This window comes from Pinus tabuliformis, chromosome J, assembly GCF_031772625.1.
Source record: "Pinus tabuliformis cultivar Carrire ecotype Pingquan chromosome J, CPIR1, whole genome shotgun sequence".
NCBI classification, from domain to species: Eukaryota; Viridiplantae; Streptophyta; class Pinopsida; order Pinales; family Pinaceae; genus Pinus; species Pinus tabuliformis.
This window is the reverse complement of record NC_142295.1, coordinates 1,009,519,491-1,009,541,335: the sequence shown is the minus strand read 5'-3', so window position 1 is coordinate 1,009,541,335 and position 21,845 is coordinate 1,009,519,491.

Sequence of the window (21,845 nt, the reverse complement as noted above, 5' to 3'; positions counted from 1 at the left end):
AAGCACCCCACCTGATGACATTATTCACCAATCATCGTCATGAGCTACAAGAGATGCTACCACACACACCATCTACTACATAGGAACATGACCTGGATTAAATGTAATGCATCCTTGTGATATTTGTACTAGCACCTTTCACATCTTAGCTACCTGTCAATTCTTCAAAGATTTGGACATCTTAGTATAGAACGGTGCTCCCTCTATACAATTCCTAAATATCTTCCTCTTAGAGGGGAAGACCCATTGCCTCCTAATACTTTGACGCCTTCTTGGGAACATTCTCCCACTTAGCATCGGGTGACCATTCAGAGATAATCCCACCTCCTAGTGTAGATGACACCCAACACCACATTTGATTCATATCTTCAACCGTAGGAATCCCGATTCATGTTTTTTTCTCATCATTCTTCACTATCGAGATCGCTTTTCCCATTGTGAAGGTTTCACCACCCATGAATTCCTTGACTCATTCCATCTATTCATTTTCAACGTCATTAGGTTCTATAGTAGTAACCATTGAATCATTTTCATGTTTCTGAGCTAGCACCTCAAGATGCCAAACCGAGTTGCATGACCTTCACCCATCCCTATCACCTTTCAACAACCTCTTTCATTCGGATAAGGATATTCTAGAGCTTATGATGGAACCAAAATTTCCTTGGGACAACATGTATCATCACTCTTTTTTCTTAACAAAAAAACAATTTTCATCTAGTGAAGCACCAAGCCCTAACATTTGTGTAGCAGAGACCAAATATTTTCTACCACTAGGATAGGTAGATTTCTTTAAGAATGCCATCACTCCACCAGATTTGCTACACCAAACTCACGACAGAAGAGTGTTGCCACATAATATAGGATAGTACCTTGGTATATATGGTATAATAGATTCTGTTGTTAACGACAGAAAAAGTAGTGCACACAACTTCAAGCCCACCATCATCCAATGCCATAAGTAGATGAGAGTACACAATCTAATGCTTAAACGTGTTCGTCAAGACTTGATAATGTAAAATTATAGATTTAATTTTCACCATATGGAATTCCTCATCTGATCCTCCAATCATCAGAGACTTATGGAAAAATTTATCGTTACATGACAATCGTGCTTCCTCTAATTATTTCTTTTCAATATCATTATAGTTAGACTTCGTTTCATCTCTTTCTATCGAAAGATATTCTACTTTTCGCTGCAAATGTTGAAGGTATTTCACAACTTCCTACACTTGGTCTCACACTGCACGTTTTCCCTACATAGCACAAGGCAAAACTTCCATTAAAATAAACTCGTAGTCAGTATTGTTTACATCTCTAATGTAGAAAACATATAAAACCTAGTGAGTATTGTTGACATATATGATGAAGAAAACCCTTGTGATTGATCAAAGAAATACATACCTGGAGATTTTATTCTGGGAGAAAATATATGAGAATTGACATGAGACCATTCATCTCTTTACGACACTGCCTTTCAGTCCTTTTTTGCCTCCTTTTGTCATACAGGACCAAGCCTTGAGATTGATTATTATTTGTATGACTAGAACTGCAAAATGTGGCCTTTAAAATAGGATTCAAAAGGGTGGAATGACTGGTTAGGGTTCCAAAGTTGGAGCCATGAAAAAATTTACATATGGATGCATGATGGGCATAATGAGCTGGGGAATATTCAATGGTGTTACAGGGAAAAGTGTCTACTCAGAACTGCTTATCCAACTAAGGTGTGATAGCTACCTTAGAAACAAACAAAGTAAAGCTACTTTCGTTTGTCCTTTATCAAGTGTAGATAGAGAAGAACAAAGAATACCAACCTCTGTCTTACGCTAATCTCCTGGTTCGATTCCTCTCCTTCTTGATAGCCTTTCGCTACTTGTTCCCTTACACGCCCAGCTTCACAGAGTACCTATAAGATCACAGTAGCATAGCACTATACAAGAACATGGATCTATAATCATAAACAATCTAGGATCAGATGTAAATTGACCATACAAATGCAGCAAAAATAAATGACACAAGAGTATGGAAGAAAACTTGAATAGATTTTATTGATAAACAAGAAAGAGCCAAGGGGAGTTACAACCAGTTGTTCTAACCCAGCATCATCCTCTCAGAAAGGAAGCCCCTCTTCACCTCATACAAAGCTTAGATCACCCAACAATCTAATGTTTGTCTCAAGAAACCAACAACAATTCCTTACAATATGCAAAATTCCAGCCTCTGGATCTCTGGGATGAGGGATCCATATATAGATATCTGTAAGGGAGATGAGTCAGCTTGTGATTTGATTAGTGTCTTCCCTCTGATAGTTCTTGCTTCCACTTGGAGATTGATGATCTCTACTCATCCTTGGTCGAATTCAGAGAGGCAAGTGTCACAGGAGAAGTTTCTGGAAGCTTCCATTGCCTCTCCACCTCGCGGAATGACACTTCCATTTGTCATTTCTCGCCCATCGCACCCTATAGAAAGGCTTTTTGAAATGCAACGCACCCACACAATGTATTTAGGTGAGATGCAATGCACTTGGCCTGTGGAGCAGCTGAAATGATCCTGTTTTGACGAATTCTGAGCAGTTTTTCATGGAGAACTTCTGGGAGAAGCTGTAATCAATTGACCTTGTTCCTTTAGGGGTTAGAACAACACTTTTAGGGACTTAGCAGCCCTTGGTTTATGGACATTTCATGCTTGGGGTTGTAGTGCCCAAAAATGTCTATAACAGTTGCCCCCTAAAGCATGAGGTCGTTAATCTTTTGATGTCGGGTGAAATGCTTTATTATGAGGATCCGAAGTTCTTTCAAACTAGGAGGAGACCTGTAATAAGATACAATACAATACATTATCTTCATAATATTTTCATGATGTAGCTGAGGTGGGCATTCCCATGCTCAACTTTATAAATTCATTTTCATGTACATAGGACAGACAATCGTCTGAGTGTAGACTGATGATTCTGATAGAGCCATCATCCCTTTGATTGGATGATTATCTGTGCAGCAATGATGTACATTTGATGTCTTTATTTCCTTGAATATGTATCGCAGCCCGGATGGATGAAACTAGATCCGGGGTCTTCAATATTGTTCGATCTTCACTCGAAGTACAAGTCGATCCATGTGAGAGATTTTTGGAGTCGAACATGGAAAGACATCGCTTGATTACCAGCCAATGATGTAAGCTGTTAACAGGCGCGAGAGGAATCACCGATAACGATAATGACCCTCAAGGTACTGCAGTACAATTCACGTGGTGTGAATAAAGGACTTGGCGTCGAACACCACGCAAAATCTTTCGGTCGAAGGCCATCAATGTAAACCTGTCGCCGGAAGTGAGAAACTTGCCATTGAGGCATGCAAGCTTCAAAGTACCGAATGGGGTGTTCCTAGATCGACTTCTTGGATAATGAGCTGATGTCGACAAGAAGCGATCCATCATAGGAGGGCCTTAATGAATCCCACATCAATGACACAGAATAGAGCAAATGATTTTAATGGAGGTGAAAATGATCTGGTGATATAAGGTTCAGGGTGGCGGTCATGAAAGAATGGAGTATAAATGTATTGTAGCGGGTGAGACACAGGTGAATTCTCTGGATGACTTCTCTTGAACATATCGGCGACACTGACGTGATGGATTGGTAGCATTAACCCCAAGTGTGGATGGTATGATGGGATCATGGTGACATGACCGGTGAATGAAACAACCCAACCTGACTTAGATGCGGAGTCAAAGTGTCATGTTCAAGAGCGACTTGCTACCAACAAAGTTTCTTCAAGTTTTCTTCCCAATTTTTCCCCAGTCATTGCTGGCTAGTACCTCTTTATTTTTATCAAGCTTGAGGAGGATAACATATGCTTGTTCTATAATTTTCCCTTCGGGTAAACCCATCGCTATGTTTTAACGAGCCTAGCGATAGTGAAACTCGTTCTCGTCTATAGACAAGTTTCTCGCTATTAAAATTTTAATGAGTTTAACGACAAAGATAACTCGGTCCTTTTCAATTTTAGAGAGTCTGAAAAGGAACGTAAAGGAAACTCCAAAATTCCTTTTTCATTATCTAATCCCTTAAGTCCGAAAAAGTATAAAACAATACAGAAGGGATGAATTTTCGATACTTTTAACGAGACGAAAAAAACAAGCGCTCGATCTTTTTGTGTAATAATCCCTCAAGTCCAAAAGGATTAAAATTTAGAGGAGGGATAGCACTTCCGGTCCCTTTAACGAGCTGGAGAGGCCAATGGCTCGGCAATATTTTCATATTTTACGAGTCAATTGAAAAGAGCTTAAAGGAGACTCGTCTTTTGAGGAACGAGTGATAAAATGGGTAGCAACTGATTCCAGGTAAGGTTTGGAATTTTCCAATCATGGCAGTGTTACAAGGATGGCTAACATGATCACTCTTCGCAGTTGTTCCTCAAAATGGGTAAACAATCAAATGGAGGTGAATGATCGGCCAATGCAAAAGTGGAGGTGATGGTGCAAACACGACCAAGGCTTTAAAGGCTGAAGTATTACATTCACGATGGTTATTTACCGGAAATTGGTTCATTTTTTAATGAGCTTAAACTCTGGAGGAACATGTGCTCATTGCTTATGTTTATTTTTTAACGAGCATGAAGTCCACGCTAAAACTGCTCGATTAAATGGTCTCTTTTTGACTTTACTGTAAATAGCTTTGTTCTTTCAAAGATTGCACTATATTTTCAATTGCTTCATCAAACTAGTCAGAAATGAACAATATATGCTTGAAAAATGAGTTAGAACACTAATATTTTACTTTGAACTACGTAAAAAGTAATGTAAAAGTGCTTTTACCTCTCATTTTACCATTTCATTTGAACTTTGGTTTGTTGGAGCTTTGGAGGTGCTTTCCCCTTTTGATTTTCATCAGCTGATTTCAAGAGATTCTGTGGATGATTCTCGGTGCCGTCTGGACCTGGCAGGAGCTAAACTTGAGCTCTTTCATTTCATGCTTTCCATTTTGCATTCTGAGCTTGATTCTTGGTTTTTCTGAGCCTCTAGGGTTTGAAAAACTCGCTCTGCCTTCAATTCACCCTCTGTGTATCGAAAGGTGCATTGGATGTTGGCCTGTGTACTGGCCATTTGACATGCAATGCACCCAGAGCACTACTGTAGGTGCGATGGGTGCAAAGAAGGAATTTTATGCACAGTTTTTGATGGAAATTTTTCCTGTTTCTTACCAAAATCACGATCTAACTCTTCTCTTGTTTGTTTTTCAGAGATCTTTGGATTAAGATGACTATTACATGGCGAGAACGTGAGCATGAAGAAGAGGACATGCTTGCCCTACATGATCCGGTTACAGTAAACACACTGCGGAACTGTGGCTTGCTGAAGTTTTTCCGCATTTCTAGCTTGAGACAACAGATCAACTTACTGCAGTATTTGCTTGATGCTTGGGATCCTACCAACCAGGTGTTCCAGATCAGGGGCAAATCCATCCCCTTGACTGTAGTGGACATCTATTTCTTGACTGGCTTGTCGAGGCGGGGTGGCCCCATCTCTTTATCAGGTTTGGCCCCAGGAGGTGGATCTGTGAGAGATTATGTTCGCCGGTATTGTAGAGAGGGATCTCAGCCGAGTAAAGACGGCAAGATCATCATCCATGATGTCACTGACAGGTCCCTCAGGACTATTCTGTTTTCTTTTGGTAGGATGGCTGGTGGTGCGGCTCTTCATGTAGCCAACCGATCTTATATGCAGTATTCCTTGGAATGCCTCCAATTGAAGGTGTTCAACTGGTGTGACGCAATACTTCTTGTGATGAAAGAACAGTTGACCAAGGTAAAGAGTGGGAGGTTGAAGAACTTTGGGTATGGTTCTATTTTGACCGCCTTTGCCTTGGAAAAGATACCACTGATGCAGCCAGAGTATATTGCACTCGATTTACCTTCATCGACTGAACCACGTATGCAGAGATGGGTCGACCATATGTCTAGGCATGCTGGTCAGTCTCAGATTTCATTTTCTGATACCTTCTTCGGGTGGTTTGATCGTCAGGAGATGGTTTATTTCGAGTACCCATATGCTGGTACGGACTTCTGGGGTGACCCGGATTTAGTACTGCTGGCTGGCAAACAGTGGGGTGCCATTGGTAAATTCTTTGACCATATCCCTGTTTATTGCTTTTCTCTTATAATTTCCTTGTTCATTATTCTATCAAGACTTAATCAAACTGATGTGTTCATGCAGATGTTGGTCCCGTTCGGCCAGCAGTACGCCTGAGAGTGCTAGCTGCCGCCCCAGCAGGAGAGGCTGTTGGAAGGGATATCCTTCGTGACCTCGATGTGGCCGAGACCCTCACAGGATTACAGGAGCAGGTTGAGGGCCTCACTCTTGGTATTCCAGATGTGAGGACTGACGAGCTTCCCTTGAGGTTGCAGCGGCATACTATTGGTGTGCCAAGACGATGGAATCGACTCATACGCATGGTCGCAGAGGCTGTGACTTGCTATCACGAGCATCATTAGACTAGGGTGCCCCCTAGCGTTTTGAGTTTTTTGGTCATTTTACCAATTTTGTCTTGGTTACAGAACATTATGTGTAAACCATAAACAGTTATATATATTTTTGATTTTCAGAGTTTTATTTTGGTTAAGTTACATGATCGAAATGCAAATATTGATGGGATGCTTCCTTTTATAAACGTTGCAAATGTCTATCTAAAACATAATTTTCCAATGAGTCAGTTAATGTGTTCAAGTTTCTGGAAATATGTTGATATTGAATAAAATCAAATTGTCTTTCCAAAATCTTAACCCTTAGGAACATGCGATAAATAGTTGGATTTCGGACAGAGTAGATACTAGTGAGTTGTAGTATGATGAGTTGTGAGTCTAGCCTGACAATCAGTCGACATATACCATGTGTGATGGCATCAGAGAGAAGTTTTATCAATGCACTATATTCAGCGATGTTATTCGTTGATCGACCAATACATACCCCTCTGAAACTTACTAACTCGCCGCTTGGATAAAAAATGGCCCAGGCTGCGGAAGATAGGTTTTGTGAAGTACGACTCGCTCCGTCGGCATATCCAACACATGACTCCAATAGGTTTTACATCTGCAATAAATGTAAAAAGTGGATTACTTGACCAAAATAAACACTTTAGCGAAAACAAAAACATAACAAAAGCATACAGGTTACTATACTGAATTACGCATAGTAACGCTTGAGGTACAATCCATTACGAGGTTGTGCCAGTGGAATTTCGTCATAATCCATTAACTCGTAGGCTCCTTTTGCTAACACTCAGTTAACAATATAGGGGCCCATCCATAAAGACTTAAATTTACCTGCTCCCAATTTATCAGATTCTTGGTCATAAAGCAAGACCAAGTCACCTTCTGAGAAGACACGGGGTTTGACATTTTTGTCGAACTGCGCTTTGACTCATTTCTTATGGGCTTCGTTAGCCAAAGCGGTGTCACGACGGGTTTCATCCAATTGGATTAGTTCCAAGAAATGAGCTTCTTCTTTTGAAGTTCCGGTGAGGAGATCAATTGCGAGTTTCAGGGACGAGATTTCACACTGGATTGGTAAGACTGCTTCCAGGCCATATACCAGTTGGAAAGGTGTAAACCCGGTTGCATTCCTTACCGATGTTCGGTAAGCCCATAAGGCTGAGTACAGGATTATGTGCCACATTCCTTTGTGAACTCCAATCATCCTTTGCAGCATGCGCTTCAGGACCTTGTTGATTTCTTCAACTTGTCTGTTGGCTTGCGGGTAATATGGAGTAGAGCTGTCGTGAGACAACCCTAGTTTGGCAGCTAATTCGACCATCATGTGATTGCGAAAATGCGATCCATGATCTGTGACTATAGCTTGTGGGATGCCGAATCTGGTGACTACATGATTGAAAAAGAAGAGGGCAGTTGTTTCACCAGTATTATCTAATGTAGGCATCGCCTCGGCCCATTTGGTAAAATAGTCAACTGCGACTATGATATACCCATGCCCCCCGGTCGAGGTGGGGTTACATGTCATGAAATCGATGCCCCATTTGGCGAATGGCGTGACAACAACTATTGGCTGTAGAGGTGTCGGTGGTCTTTTGGTTTTGCTATCGAGAATTTGACAAGCATGGCAACTTCTGACTGCGCTTATGCAATCTTTAAACATTGTTGGCCAGAAGTATCCTGCTCGTAAGATTTTTTGCGTTGTAGCATAACCGGATTGATGCCCCCTACAGGCGCCTGAATGGCAATCATTCAGGACTTTTTCAGCCTCCTCATGCGTGAGGCACCTTCTCAAAACTGTATCGATGCCGCGACAGTAAAGTGTATCACCGATGATCATGTAGTCTTTTGCTTGGTATCAAATATGTTTTTGTTCAGAGCGAGAGGTATTTGGCCTATATTTTTGGGTTTGGAGATAAATTATTATATCCCCATACCACTGATTGCTTGAAGATATCAGAAACAAAATTTCGTCCACGATCGTTTCTTCGGATGTTTCATCGTTGGACGACGATGGGAGATCGCATAATAATTCTGCGAAAACCAGAGCTTTCTTTGACTTGGATTTTACAAATTCCAGATCAAACTCTTGTAGGATTGCTATCCATTTTGAATATTTGCCCCCCAGCAACTGTCGCGACAATATATTAGTCATGGGGTTGCAATATGACAGAATGGTAGTTTTTCGAAAGAGGACATAGTGTAGAAATCTCTCTGTCGCTTGAACACCTGCGAGCGCTAGCTTTTCAACATAAGAATATTTGATTTCTGTATCATTTAAGTTCTTACATAAATAATATATAGGATGTTCGATTCCGTCGTCTTCTTGAAATAAAACCATTGCGATGGTCGTATCCGCTCCAGCCAGATACAAGTTAAAATCTTTTTGATAATCAGGAGCGTACATTATTGATGCTTTCTTTAGGGATTCTTTTAAAGCATCAAAGGAAGCTTGCGCAACCTGATCCCAGACAAAGGGTACTTCCTTTTTCAAAAGACGCACATAACCTTTAGCAATTTTGGCGTAATTTGGAATGAACCTCCTCAGAAAGTTTGCTTTCCCTTGGAGTTTCTGAATCTGAAGCAAATTTGAAGGTGGAGGAAAATTTATGATTGCCTGAACCTTACATGGGTCGAGACGAATCCCGTCCTTTGAGACTACAAAGCCAAGTAAACGACCAGAACTGACGCAAAATACACATTTGTGTGGATTGAGTCCTATCTTGTAGTGTCGACAACGTAGAAATATCGCTCTTAAATGCTTCAGATGATCAGTCCGCTTTCGCGAATGAGCCGGAAGGTCATCGAGGTATGGTTGAATGATGTTTTTGATGTCATGAAAGGCATAACTCATTGCCCTCTGAAATGTCGCCCCTGCGTTCTTTAAACCAAAGGGTAATTTTCGATATGCGAATGTGCCCCATGGACAAATAAATGCAGTCTTTGACTGGTCCTTTGGGCAGATATTTATTTGATTATACCCGGAGAATCCATTCGGAAATGAAAAGATTTCACATCCAGCGCATTCATCAATTATCTGGTCGATGAAGGGTGTAGGATAGTTGTCTTTTGGACAAGCTTGATTTACATCCCTATAATCGATGCACACTCTAATTGGTCCTTGTTTTTTCATAACAGGGACAATATTCGATACCCAATCGGTTAGAGGAACTGGGTAAATGAAACCAGCATGGAGAAGTTTCTCAACTTCTGCCTTAATGGCAGTGGCTTGCTTGGGGTGCACCTACCGTAGCCGTTGTCGTACTGGTTTGACATCTGGATACATCTTGATTTCGTGTTCAACGATACTCGAGTCAATGCCTGGCATTTCACTATATGACCAAGCAAAGACATCTTTGAATTCGCGAAAAAGAGCGTTATATATTTCCAGTTCTAAAGGAGAACAACATTTGCCAACATAAATATTCTCTACAACATCTGTTTTTGTTGAGATATTTATGGCGATAGTTTCTTCAATGTTGGACAAGTTTCGCTCGGAATCCACCGTGTTTACAGTATTTGATAGAAAATCAAAAACTGAAGGATAATAAAGGTCATCAGGAGTATTTTCTTCACAATCCGGAAGAAGGGAATGATGGTGGTAATTATCCCATGGTGCCCCTTCAATTACCATTGATTGAACAATTCCTTCGTCGGTGTCTTGCACTCTCGACCAAGGATCTGAAGGGGTGCCATATTCCTTAGACCTATCTATCCAAATGCTCGATGAGCATTGATTTGGGTTTGCCTCCCAGGCCAGGAGCATTGATTGCTACAATATTTCTGTTGGGTTTGGAGGCAAAACCATCGCATCATCCATGTCCATATTGTTTTCTGAGATCTTTTTAGAAGATATCATGTTGCAGGTTCCTATTGATGCTACTTCTGTCAAATTGATTGGAGGCGGAAGGGCAAAAGTTCCCATTAATAAAGGGTCTTTTAGTATGCCTACTCCGATATTTTGAAGCGAATGGGGGCTTCCATGGATCATAGGAATGCTTCCTGTAACTTGAGAACCATTGGGGAGGAAGTTTTGTTGATCAACGATTGTAATCCCTCCTTGAAAGGGAAATACAATCTTCCAAAAATAGGTCGACACAACAACAACCATGGCATATATCCATGGTCTTCCCAGTAGGATGTTGTAATCGAGATTTTTGTCGATTACCTCAACATCTATTTCTACCATTTTTCCTCCTAGTTCAACCTTCAAGTTACTTAGAATACCATATGGGGTATATGTTCGTCCGTCAAATTCTTTTAATGTCGTCGAAGATCGCGACAAGGTTGGAGATTCTAAAGTTTTTCAGCAACTCATCGACATAATACATGTAGATGCCCCCTCATCAATAATTATTCGATGAACAGTTTTGTTGAGGGCTTTCACTTGAACAAGGAAAGCTAGTTGAGCTGGTAATTGAGGATCGTATCCTTTATGATCGAAGGATACAAGATTGAAATCCTTTGGGTCTATCCCACCAATGGCTGATAATAAAGCTTGCTTTTGGGATGGGCAATCTTGTAGTACTTCAAGAGTCGACATAGCGGATGGCGATTGGGCCAAATCTTCCACTATATTATAATGCTATGCTGCTCTAGCACGAGGATTAAATGTCGATTTTTGTACTACTCCCTTTGGCGGTTTTATTGTCAGTTCAGGAATGATGGGCGGCACAACTTCTGTCGAAGTTGTTGTCAAACTACTAGGTTGATCTTTATCCTTGTTGTTCGACAGCTGTGGATTCCCATAATCTTTGTTCCTTGTCGATATCAAAGCATCATTTTGCTATTTTGAAACTGAAAACATTAGCACTTGAGACGGGGAAGCATTTCCACTGTCAACCAGATTTGTTCCTGGATTTGGAAACGGATCAGTTAACACTGCGAAGGTTTTTGAATTCTTGAAGAATTTTTTAAGCTCAACTCTGTGTGGACAATCTGGTGTCCGATGATCCTCATCGCATATCATGCATGGATATTTTAGTTTCCTATTTCCAGGAGGGTTTGCAGAAGATTTTTCAGGAGATGATTCCTCCTATTTCTTCTTCTTCCCTTTGCCTTTCTTCTTGCCCCCTGGCTGCTTGGTTTCTTTGCCTTTATCTGTCAATACGGCATTTACTTCCGAGGCAAGAAGTTCCTCTTTTGCATTTTGAACAGAAATCTTACGGGCCTTTTTGGATGTAGCCTTTGTCGATTTCGTGTCTGTTGCACCAATCACGCCATCACCGACATGAGAGTCATTGTTTGATTTAGGAGGAGGAGGAACTGAGAATTCCGGTCTAGGGGCGTCAGGTATTTTATCGTAGAGCGTGCCGGACTGAGTGTAAATCAAGTCCAAATATTGCGCACGAGCGATAACTTGCTCTTTTGTGACGACTCCCCCTTTTGCCACATCTTCCGTGATGGAAGGTAGTAATGACTTGACAAACCATTCAGCTAAGAGTTGATCGGGAACATACGTTTTTACCATTCTACGATGACGTCACCACTCATGTATATGATCAGATATGTGAGTGGCCGTCATTTGTTTGAAGTTGGTAAGGAGTTCCATTCCCGTTTCGTACCTTATCGGTAATTGAAAATGGGTTAAAAAGGTTGTGGCTAGGGTACTGAAGTTGTTGAATGAAGCTCTAGGAAATTCGATATACCATTTTGCTGCCAGACCAGTTAACGTCCTCTGAGAAAGGCGAAGCCTAATGGAATCATCGTTTAGGGTGTTTGATGAACACCATAGATGAAAGGTCATCACATGATTCGACGGATCTTCACCCGGATTTCCATTAAATTTAGGAATATCTGATGGAAGTTTATGCGGAATCGCTGGCCACCAAGGGGCGTAAGCGATTGGATCGTTTGTCAACCGATTTAAATCAGGTAACTCTAAAGTTGCCACGAAGGGTAACTGTTGATTCAGGTTAGGTGAAGCATACCCAGGATAAGATGGGATTGCCTGAGCAGTTAGTCTTTGCATACCGGCATAATGCATTTGATGCTGGTAACTTTGGTAAGGTTGGTGGGCATGACCATTGTAAAATGGTTGATTTTGACCGTTTTGAATATACGGCTGCCCACTATTTGCAAAGATTTGTTGCTCAGAACCTTGGTATGCTTGTTGGAATTGCGATTGTTGGTATTGTACTAGCCATGGTTGTGAAGCCATGTGCTGTTGCCCGATACTAACTGTTTGACCAAGATGAGGGGTAATTGTACCCGTTTGAACCTGTGTCATTCCACCAGTCGGCGATTGTGGTTGAGTCGCAGGGTCAAGGGGCTGTTGCATTATAACCTGAGAAACCTAAGGTTGGCATACAATAGGCAACGCTTGAACTTGCGACACCGTCGCAATAGCTGGCGTAGTTGGTATACTTGACATAGGTAAGCATTGTTGCATCGAATATACAACTCTTGGTTGTTGAGGTAGTATCGGTACCCAACCGCTTGAAGTAATTCCAGCATAACCTGAATTTTGTTGTGAATTCCCGTGTGGTTGTACTCCTGGAGGGGATAATGAAAGGGCATACTGCCCCCCATACGGTGGCAATCCAGATCTCAAGGGAATGGTTTGCCCTTGAGGGCCGGACTGCCCAAATTGACCTCCAAATGGATCAATTTGTTGAGACTCAACATAAGAGTTTCTGGATATTATTCCAGATGAAAAAACAGGAACAGACCATACCGTCGAAATGGCCCCTGAGTGGGCTCCTTCTAGCGATTGAGAGCTAGTTGGGACAGATGGTATACCGGCAAACATTATTGGAGTGATAGCAGGGAGTTCTGCCATCGCTGTGTCAGACGACATAGTCCTAGATGTTGACGGTTGTTCAGACATTTCTAGTCTATCCAAAAGATTACCTAGCGATTCGACAGGAGCTTCCGCTGGCGGTAGACTAACTTCTGATGAAGAAGGATATAGAGTGATCCCGACTCCAAATTGTGATGGAGTACTAGATGGAGGATCTTCCACAATCTCTTCTATGGCAATCAGACCAGGTGGAAGGGGTAGACCGTCAGGTCCGTAGAATATTTCTGGTGCCGAAGAAGGTATGGAATCGACAGCGACAGATGTTTGAGGAGCAAGACTCTCCGAACCGGTTGTAAATGGAACTGGTTCGGTAACACAAGTGTTTACCCTCAGACTAGGATCAGTACCACTGTCCTTCTGTGGCTGCTGAACTTCTTCTGTAGATGCAGGGATACCAGAAATGTTTGGAGTAACCGAAGTCTCTAATGTTGTTCGAACACTTGTTCTAACTTTAACAGGAGATTTGGAACCGGTTAAACGAGTTCGCTTTGTTCGTACTAGCTTCGATTCCGGAGACAAAGACGGTTGACTCGTAAGCCTCCGCGAACGACTGGGTTTCAATTGACTTTCTTCCATGATTGTGAATTACTCGATCAACTAAAATAAAGGGGAAGTATGTTTCCGAATTAAATGAATTTTAGACGCTTTGACACAACTTGTTTTTTCAATTTTTAAGAGTCGAGAAAAAACAAAAGATGACTCTAGTCGCCTTCGATTTTTAATGAGCCTGAAGTGACAAGTGCTCAGATGGACCTTTTCCATTAAAGAGTCTGAAAAGGAATGAAAGGGACTGCTCTGGAAATCTAGGTAAAGGGATTACCAAACCAATCGCAAAACTACAGAATACTTTTTACGGTACGGCAATCAATCTTCCTGAATCCTGTGTTCAGTGCATTGCGATCGATAGGGCGGCAGACACGGCTTCCTATGGATAAGGGATTAAGCCTATTGGGGTCTCCCAAAATATACTCGACGGTACGTGGGAGCACAAGTCCGTACTGGCACTTATCGTCTTAAAGTGGAGGAATCACCCAACCATCAGTGAGAACAACAGTTACCAGGCTTTACGACACTGGAATACGTCTCTGGCCTAGACTTCTAAATGTTGTGTGTTAGGTTCCAAAGCATTGTTAGATTCATTGAATTTATTTTATAGTTGATCTTGTTTATGAAGTTTGCCTTTCAGGTTCACCGCGAGATGTAGATGTAATTCCTAAAATGCAATCTAAGATGATAAACAATCCTTTTATCTTCTTTGTGCAATGAAAATCCTAGCTACTAAGGAAAGAAAGACAGAATCCTTTCACAAAGAGCAAAGAGCACACTCTAAATGCACTTTCCTAAATCAAACCAATCAGACTGTCTAAATGCAAATGCACATGCATGTATTTGTTTTAGACTTTCTTAGTATATGAATGATAAAAAGAAAGTTGATGCACAAATCTGAATTACTTTTCGTGTCACAGTTATCAACAAGTTTCTTTTCAAAATAAAAAATGGAGGCAATCACAACACCTTACGATTTGGAAATGAATACTTGTTTTCGACACTAGAAAAATTACAAATTTAGACAAAAAACAATAGTAACAGGATAATCAACTATCTACAGCAATCAAACTTTTTCCTATGATTGAAAACAACACTTGCGACACTTTCAAATCAAAGGACGACAGTACGATTACGCTACTTTTGCAAAGGAGAACTGAAAATGATTCAACAAACACACAAAAACATTTACAGTTCTTTTGTACAAAGGAGGCGGAATAACAGGAAGGAAAAGGGGTTTCAAACAGAGATATACTGATCACAGGCAGCAAAATTCATGAATAGAACTGGAGAGAATGAATCACAGAAACCAAAACTGCACAATGCCTAGTCTGATCAACGCACCTATAACACAAGGAATTTGAAATGCAACGCACCTACTACACGCGGGAAGTGCGCTGAATTTCAGATTCTCAGAATAGTACCTGCGTTGGGCTAGAAACGAGACTTTGCTTAGGTTCCGGGTCACAGTTTGCAGTTCAGTTCATGGGTTTCAGCCGAGCAAAAGCTAATCAGTAATGCAACAATTAGGGGTAGATCTAAGGAGGATCTAAGAGCTATCACAAGGGAAATCAAAGAGTTTGTGAATCAGTTGTTTAAATCATAAACAGATCCCGAAGATTGACTGAAGCGACATTTATCTACTTTGCATTTGCATAGCAAATGCAGTTCGAAAGCTACCTGGCACGATTTTAGACTCCTTCTGTAAGTTTATGAAATAGACAACAAGGAAGATAAACAAACAAACTAATTCGTCCCCAGCGGAGTCGCCATTTTGTTACAGGGAAAAGTGTCTACTCAAAACTGCTTTTCCCACTAAGGTGTGATAGCTACCTTAGAAACAAACAAAGTAAAGATACTTTCGTTTCTCCTTGATGAAGTATAGATAGAGAAGAACGAAGAAGACCAACCTCTGTCTTGCGCTAATCTCCTGGTTCGATTCCTCTCCTTCTTGATAGTCTTTCGCTACTTGTTCCCTTGCACGCCCAGCTTCACAGAGTACCTATAAGATCACAGTAGCATAGTACTATACAAGAACATGGATCTATAATCCTAAACAATCTAGGATCAAATGTAAATTGACCATACAAATGCAGCAAACATAAATGATACAAGAGTATGGAGGAAAACTTGAATAGCTTTTATTGATAAACAAGAAAGAGCCAAGGGGAGTTACAACCAGTTGTTCTGACCTAACATCATCCTCCCAGCAAGGAAGCCCCTCTTCACCTCATACAAAGCTTAGATCACCCAACAATCTAATGTTTGTCTCAAGAAACCAACAACAATTCCTTACAATATGCAAAATTCCAGCCTCTGGATCTCTGGGTTGAGGGATCCATATATAGATATCTGTAAGGGAGATGAGTCAGCTTGTGATTTGATTAGTGTCTTCCCTCTGATAGTTCTTACTTCCACTTGGATATTGATGATCTCTTACTCATCCTTGGTCGAATTCAGAGAGGCAAGTGTCACAGGAGAAGTTTCTGGAAGCTTCCATTGCCTCTCCACCTCGCGGAATGACACTGCCATTTGTCATTTCTCACCCATCGCACCCTATATAAGGGATTTTTGAAATGAAATGCACCCACACAGTGTATTTAGGTGAGATGCAACGCACTTGGCCTGTGGAGCAGCTGAAATGATCCTGTTTTGACCAATTATGAGCAGTTTTTCATGGAGAACTTCTGGGAGAAGCTGTAATCAGTTGACCTTGTTCCTTTAGGGGTTAGAAAAACACTTTTAGGGACTCAGGAGCCCTTGGTTTATGGACATTTCATGCTTGGGGTTTTAGTGCCCAAAAATGTCTATAACAAACGGGTTGTGTTGATAGAAATGGATTGGAACTTAAAACACTTTCTCCATTGAATTTTTCTATGACATCGTTATAAGAGAGAAATTGTGAATCCACACAAGAAGGAATGCTCATTTTTCTATTTGGTAAGAAAAAACCTATGATACCTAACGAAGCAAATGATACCTTGCCAATGATTCAAAAGGGTGATTGGGTATGTGATCTTCTACCTCAAGATTATTATTTGATCTGCTCTGTCTTTTCATTAAGCGACCAGATCTAGATTTGACTCCTGAGAAACATATGCGGATCAAAATAACACATGAATAAATATGTGGAGAATGCTTATATGACTTATTCCCCATAAATGAAACAAAAGGTGGTCAAAGATGATAATAGAGGGTCCTTCAGATGTTCAGTTATACAAAAAATTGCTGACAACCCAATCTGATGGCGGAATTATTAATACTATGAGCGATATGGAAAATAAGAGGAAATCATCTAGACATCCCAAGAGTATCAATAACCCAATCTAATGGCACAACTATTAATAGTATGAGCAATATGGAAAATAAAAGGAAATCTATTAGACAACTAAACCTCAAGGTTAATGATATGGTTAGTTTGGGTATTTATTGGAGTCCAAGAAGACTCGGTAACTAATTCAACTATTTCCTGTATGTATTAATATGTACACATTGTACATAATTTATTGAAATCATTAATATACAGTTTATTTGGTTTCCATTTCATGTGTCTAATAGTGGTATTAGAGTGGGTAAAAATGCTCAGTCAATTGAGCCACTAGGTTTGTGGCTTCCTAGTTTGAATATTTGTATGGAAAACTTGGGCATGCAAAACAAGAAATATTTAGTCCATAAAAAAGAATAAGAATCATATGGAGACAATGTCGGTGGATCTATGGTGGATGTGTCTGCATTTTCACCTAGAAACAAAGGTCGTTGAAACCAGGTTGAATTCCATTATGATAGGTAAATGGTGGAGAGAAATTGTATATGTAGAATGCAGCCCTACCAGAAGTGAAGAGGCCTGGGTGAATTTTGCATCAGAAACGAGGATTGGTGGGCTTGAATCAGCCTTCTCGTAATATTTACATCCATACTCGGATTTCCTTAGATACTAATTGGTTATATGTAACAAAATCTTTAATGGTTGGAAGAATCGTCTAGCGTTTTCGACATTTTCTTTCATCTTCCAAGTTTATGAATCTGTGGAGACTGTTAATTAAAGGTTTTTGGAGTTTCTATTGGTATTGGTTATTAAAAAATTCTGGTGACAACAGAATCTTAGATGAGGAAATAATGAGGGCCTTTGGCTGATTTATGGAGCAAATATCTTGTATTTTGATTTATGGCTTACCAACGATGTGTAGTAATTGAATCTTCTCCTTTAGAGGGATTCTTTTTTTGTTGTGGGGAGAATTAGATTTTTGTGAGATGCGATCAATGTTACTCTATTTTCAAAGCACCAACAATTTGTTGTGCATAAGCTGGTTGTGGATAGCAAAGTAAATAGCTGGAGGAATTGAACCTTTCATTTTGTGTTTTCTCTAGAATTTTCTTACCTCTTCAAACATCAAACTCCATGACCAGAATAGAGATAGTGAAAATAATTTCATTTACTAGATAAAACATATTTTTTTAGAAAGAAGTTGTGGAACCCTACCTACATGATACTCAAAGGGTTGGTCCTGACACCAAGTTGGACCTTGTCTAGGTGCTGAGCCATTCAAATGTTTGAGTTGGTTGAAAAATTGTGTTGGTGGCACTCAGTGATAAGGACAAAGATTGGTTGAATAGAGTTTTTTTGCAAAAACCCCCTTATGTGTTCTTTCTTATGAATTTGATAGTGTGAGGATGAAAGCCATCATCTGTAGTCTTGCTTGGCTACCAAGAAAACACAAAAAATAAGACCCATTGGACCTGGACATGAAATAATAATGGCACTAAGGATGACTTTCTCATAATATCTGTGAGTAGAGAAGCCACAAGTTGGGTTAACAACATATTATCAAAGGGGTACAGGCATCAATAGGAGGCGTATTAGTCAGAAAGGGAAGACTAACATTTTGTACCACTGTGAGTGAATTCATTGAATTGAGCAGTAAGTTGAGTGCCCATCTCTACCTTTGTGAAAAAATATTTATAATTGACGAAGATTTGGTGCAGTGACGAATGAATTGTTTAATCATAAAGGGAAGCTCATCGAACTATTTTTAGTTTACATATATACACATATGTTTTGAAGTGTTTGCAATATTTCTAATTGTGGACTTGGAGTTATGGTTTCATATACGGGTTGTTTTGGGCATTAATATATGCATTGATAAATGGCATACAAGTAGCCTTGATGTAATGCATTGGGTTGTATAAATTATAGTGGGATTATATGGATGATGACTGATTATTCTCAAAGGAAATTCATACAAATTTGATATGTTTTGAATGCTAGGTAGTACGCGATGGCCCAATGGGTATGAAAATATTCCATATTTTTTAATGGTTCACTGATTTCAAATCGATGAAAGTGAAATTTCAGTGTTTGAGTCGTGGGACCTTGGAATAAAGTAGCACACATATTTTGAAATCAGAACATTATTGGAGGAATAATTTTGTTGGAGAGATAAATTATAAAGTAGACAAAAATATTTTATGGCCAAAGAAGTTTTTTGAAAGCATGAATATTGTTCAGTAAAAGAAAATGTTTCCTAGAGTTACTTGGATGTTGAAGTTTGTAGGGATTTGGATAGCTTATTATTGTGTTTCATTAGTGTGACAAGTCATAGATACAAATTCATTGGAAAGGCATTACGGTTAGATGATCATTTGGTATGTTAAAGATCACAAGGTCACAAGTTAAAATCTTTACGAGATAATTTTGACCAGATTTTTTTAAAGTTGTTTGTATTTTTATCCGTCAAATTACTTTGTAAAATGGGTGCATTTTTGGTTGAAGCCAATACCCTTAGATTCACTAAGCTTGATAAAGTGTTAAAAGTATTGAATACAATGATTAAATCTAATGAAAGTGAGAGAGTAAATATCAACAAATTTATTATTGTAGATATGAAATCTGATTTACATGATGTATGAAAGATATTTTATTTTCTCCAACTAGAGTCACAGTTACAGAGAGAAGAACTAAAAAAGAATAGTTTTGAACGGGTTCTTGTTCAGAGCAACAATTTGTTTGAGCCTGATCATCAGAATGATCAGAGTAATGATGTGATTTCAAATGAAAATTTGGGTGCAGTGGAAAGTCATGTTTAGGCAAGCATATGCAAGAGTCATTTGTGGATAGATGTGAAGCATATAGTTCCCAAGACCTTTATAAGACCATGGGAAGGGATTACACACAATCAACACAGAACTGGTTTGGGTTACAACAAGGATATCCTGGATGTATCTTTTCACACTGAGTTGGACATGTAAAAGATCAGTGTTTTGATATTCACCCGTGTGAGCATTCTGGAAAGAGAAATCATCATAGGAATAGTTGTTCCAAAGAGAAGACTATTGCAAGAGAGAAGTTAAATTTCAGATGGATTTCTTCTTGGGATTGGATGAAAACAACGAAGAATATTTACAAGTCATATCGAAGAATACGTTCGAGAGTGATGACCATCTTTGCAGTGATGAAGAATAATTCTCACCTTGTATCCGTTAAGGGGGGAATTGTTGATGGACTGCTATAGGTTCAGTTTCGAGATGTCAAGTGAGCCTAAGTTAGAGTGGAGTTGATTGAGTTGATTGAGCACTTCCATATTTGGAATTTTTCGAGGAACTATTGTGATAGTTCTACAGTTTGTGGTCACCTTAAAACCACATATTTTTTTTCTTTGAGAACTGTTGTGAAGGTTCCAGAGTTGGTGTTAGTTGAGACCTTGAGTTCTCCCATATTGGTTTGTGCTTATCCTTAAAAACCATTTCTTGAGAGACATTCAACTCTTGTTTGAGATGCATTTTTACATTTTGAGCTCTCATTCTTGGACTTTGGTACATCCCTTCTAATTAAGGGGGGAATGTTAGACAAGTCATCCTCAAGGTTAATGATATGGTTGGTTTGGGTAGTTATTGGAGTCTAAGAAGGCCCGGGAACTAATTCAACTATTTTGTGCATGTGTTAATATGTACACAATGTACATCATTTATTGAAATCAATAATATATAGTTTATTTGGTTTCCACTTCGTGTGTTTAACAAGATTGTCCAAACATTCAAGAGTATCAAAAACCATTTATAGGACCATTACTAATATTATAGTGCAATTATTGTGGGGCAGCAAGTGAGTGAAAATATTTTATTTTTCTTTGTAGAGTTGTAAACCAACCTTATTACAATTCCCATCAAACTTAACGAAAGGATAAGGTCAAATGCTTGAAATTAATAGTAATAAAGTTAAGTGGATGGTCTTTATAAAAAGAAGATGAGACTGCCTTTGCAAAGATCCACTGGTCAAATATAAAAGATACCATCATTCACATCCACATGGAATTGTTTATCTCCCTTAATGACACCTCAAAATCTATTCCCACTTAATTCATTTTGATATCGCTTGGTGAAATACTGGTGACATCATGCAATATGAGGTTTTGATTGTACATGATTTTAGAAAATGCAAGGAAGAAATCATTCTACTTATTTACGTACGATGTTGATTTTAGAAAATGTTGGAAAATAAAATTCTATTTATTTTCATTAAGCTAATGTTTTTTTTTAAGGTTTTGTTTTACTATATGTATCATAGAAAAATAACATATTACACTTTAAATAGATTTAATAGCTAGGAATATATAGTTCTTTATAAGATGTTACTAGTTTAAATAGAGAACTTTTGTAAACACTACTTTGATCTCACACACACACACACATATATTAAAGTTTGGGTTAGACTCCATCATTATCATTATCAAGTTCAATATATTGCTTTGATCGGGAGGGGAATTGAAGGGATGACTTCACATCAAGAATAAGATTTGTACAAAAAAAAAATGTGAAAAATCCTTAACCCTAAATTCATAGACTTGGAAGTTAAAGTGAAAATTTATATTGACACACCTTATAACCATCACTAGAGTAAAGATGTCAAAACACCTTTACCTTTACCCCAATCCTCACACATGATGTAAGGAATGACATGTGCATTTGCAAAACACCTTTACCTTTACCCCAATCCTCACACATGATGTGAGGGATGACATGAG